General features: G+C 55.9%; 1 long non-coding RNA gene across 1 annotated transcript; it reads left to right on the top strand.

Annotated features, from left to right (window-relative positions):
- The first annotated feature begins 90 nt into the window (after positions 1-90).
- On the top strand, positions 91-2,940 carry LOC113405561. The gene is made up of 3 exons (XR_003369521.2): positions 91-184; positions 1,360-1,432; positions 2,548-2,940. It is a non-coding gene; the product is annotated as an uncharacterized LOC113405561 (long non-coding RNA).
- The last annotated feature ends 72 nt before the right edge of the window (positions 2,941-3,012 follow it).

Here is a 3,012-nt window from a genome sequence, read left to right as displayed (position 1 = left end):
TTTGAGAATGACGAGGTTTAAGGCCCTGATCCTGCATCTGTGCTATCTGGCCGGAATAACCCTCCTCTCCTCTCTCCTCCTCAGCTCTCGCTGACCTCCGCTTGTACAAGATCCTGGCCGGGATGTTCATCGCAGCGCTGGGGGCTATTGTTCTGGCCGTTGCAGTGGTCCTGTTATGGCCCAGGTAACTTGGCTCTTGATGCTTTAGTTCGTAGAAGCAGCTCAAGGGTGTCCAATTGGGGTGGCTCACAAGGGCTGGGAAGGGACGGCTTGTTTTGGGGTGGGTGATTTATTGTTTATTTGATATTACTAAAGCCAGCCCACAAGGAGGGGTAAGTTTTGACCAGGAAAAAGCCTGAAGTGACGTTTATTTGAACAGTCCAAGAGGGAAATTGAGGCAGGCTGCCTGTAGGCCATGAGGGGGCACATGAGAGGCTGCTGGCCTGGTTACAGACTGTGAATCCTTTTGCTGCGGGGTCGCTGGCCAAGCCAGTGGTGAACATGAGTTGTATGACCCACTGCTCAGTGTGTTGTGTCTCCCACTCTACGTGATCCACAGAGGATGTCAGGCTGTTACAGTCCAACCTGAAGAGCTGGTCTCTATAGCAGATGCTGTAGAGACTGCCATGATTAGCTCTGGAAGTCCCTGGTTTGGGCCCTGATGGTGCCATTTGAGAGTTTTTGAGCACCTTGTGCACAATGCCTCACCGGGTCTCAGGCCAGTTCCAGGTGTTGGCATCACAACTGGCCCCCTCCCTGGCAGTCTAAGTGGAGAGGCCAATAACTGAATGGCCCCGGAGAATGGCAGCCCCTCTTGTATCGAGCGTGTGCATTCAGGAGCCGCATCTGACGGAGGGGGGCATTGGTGGTCAGACACCACAATGATGGGCACATGAGAATAGTATCAGGGGGTAGCCGTGTTAGTCTGTATCTACAAAAAACAACAAGGAGTCTGGTGGCACCTTAAAGACGAACAGATTTATTTGGGCATAAGCTTTCGTGGGTAAAAACCTCACTTCTTCGGATGCACAGAGTGAAAGTTACAGATGCAGGCATTATATACTGACACATGGAGAGCAGGGAGTTACTTCGCAAGTGGAGAACCAGTGTTTTCACATGAGAATAACACACTGGCAAAGTGTGTGTCAGACCCCTCGCTAGTGGCGGGTCCGCCACAGGAAAACAGCCTACTACCGCTAGCAGGATTGTTCCTTTAACTCAAGCAGCAGAGGTCGGCTCTTCAGCTCTGGGTTCAGATCCTGCTGATGACCCAAGCAAGGGTTTGCGATGTAGGTGGACAGACGGAACGGCGGGCCTGCTCCTAAAGTGCTAACCCCCCTCGCCTCCTCCCCTGCCTAGGATAACGAAGCTAGCGAAGCCGCTAAAAGACGAAAGCTCCATGGAACTGACCGGCACAAGGGAACAATCGCAGGTGCGATTCCTCAGTGTGGCTGGGTTGGTGCCGGGCTTGGGGCTTGGCCCGGGGGCACCAGAGCTGGGGGTCAGGCCCCCAGCTGCTCAAAGGCGTAAAAGACAGTCTGGCCAACTGAACTGAGAGGCTCTGGCTGCTTTGCTGTTGCCTACAGAGCAGGCCTCGGGCTGGATACTGGGGACATGAGTTCAGGAGAGTGGGACTGATGGGGACGGAGCGGGAAGAGGGGTTAATGCACTGGGGTGCATAAGGAGCTGAAATCCTGGGCCAGCGTTGGGATCAAACAGGATCTGGGTTGAATTTTTTCCAGCCCGCCCTGCCCTGCGCATGCTGGCCTATCAAGAAGGCCTGGGCATGAAAACTGCATGCTCCCCACAGCCTCCCCCATCTCTGTCCCTTCCCCTTCAAGCCTCTGTCTCACCCTCCAGCCCCGATGAGGTATGGAGAACCTTCTCTGTGGGCCTGTCTCCCCATTTCCCCCTGCTACGCTCACCCCTCACCTAGGAGTCTAATTCTTTGTGCCTGGAGCATAGGGGAAGATGCAGTCCATGCTGGGGGTGCAGGAGTTACTTAAGGACTAGATCCTCAGCTGGTACAACTCGACTTAGCTCCATTGGCTTCAGGGCAGCTGTGGGCATCGACTGGCCCGTTGACGTCGGTGGATCTCTGCCGATCGGCACCCGCTGGGGATCTGGCCCGCTGACGTCCATGGAGCTCTGCGGACGGGCGCCGGCTGGATGTTGATAATTTAACCCCGCTGGCTAGGAAGAATGCTGGGCGAGGGTGGGAAGTCACACTCCCATTCCCCGGGCTGGCAGAGCTGAGGGCGGGTGGGTCCAGTGCCGGACGCTATGCAGAGGGAGTGCTCGGAATAGAAAGGCGGAGCGACCCCTGCAGGAGGGTCAAAGATAGGCAGAGGGGCAGGATTGTAGCTCAGCAAGTCGGTGCCACTGTCTATGGCCCCTGGTCCGTTTCTGGTACCAAAGATAACAGAGACCCGTGTTTGGTGCGTGGCCGGGGATCGTGCACTTGGGAGCTTGTCCCACAGGCTGATTTGGGGCTCTGGGGTTTTTCCCAGCCAATTCCAACCAGGAGGGGTTGTGTAACTTTTCCAGGTTGACGACACCTCCTCGACCAACAGATAACCACGCCGCCTGGAGCAGCCTGCATGGCAGCCGCACTGAGACTCCCCTTGCCCGGCTGGACCCGGGCAGCGAAGTTGTTCTCACCCAGTGGCACATTTTTAGTGCTTGCCACACTTGGTACGTCGCATGTGTCAAATGCAGGACCACTGTCAATACCCGGAACTGAGCCCGGGCTGTGAAAAATCCCAGGCTGTCTCCCTCCACAAACCCACGACATCCGGAGCACCCTCATCTGTGCCCTGTGACTCCGCCAAGCCCCCACGTTTGCAATAACCTCCCGGCGTGCTGCCAAGCAGCTCATCAGTCACAAAATAAACCAAGGAGCAAAGTGTCAGTGTCACAAATGTTCAAAAGTACAACGCCTCTGGGCCTGATCCTGTGTGAGGGGAAGGCAGCGGGGGAGCTCCCCCTTGATAGCACAGATGCAGGATCAGG

The sequence above is a fragment of the Terrapene carolina genome, unplaced genomic scaffold, assembly GCF_002925995.2.
Source record: "Terrapene carolina triunguis isolate 2854851 unplaced genomic scaffold, T_m_triunguis-2.0 Scaffold42770, whole genome shotgun sequence".
In the NCBI taxonomy this organism is placed as follows: Eukaryota; Metazoa; Chordata; order Testudines; family Emydidae; genus Terrapene; species Terrapene triunguis.
The sequence above is the reverse complement of the archived record's forward strand: the minus strand, read 5'-3'. Positions and strand labels throughout refer to the sequence as shown.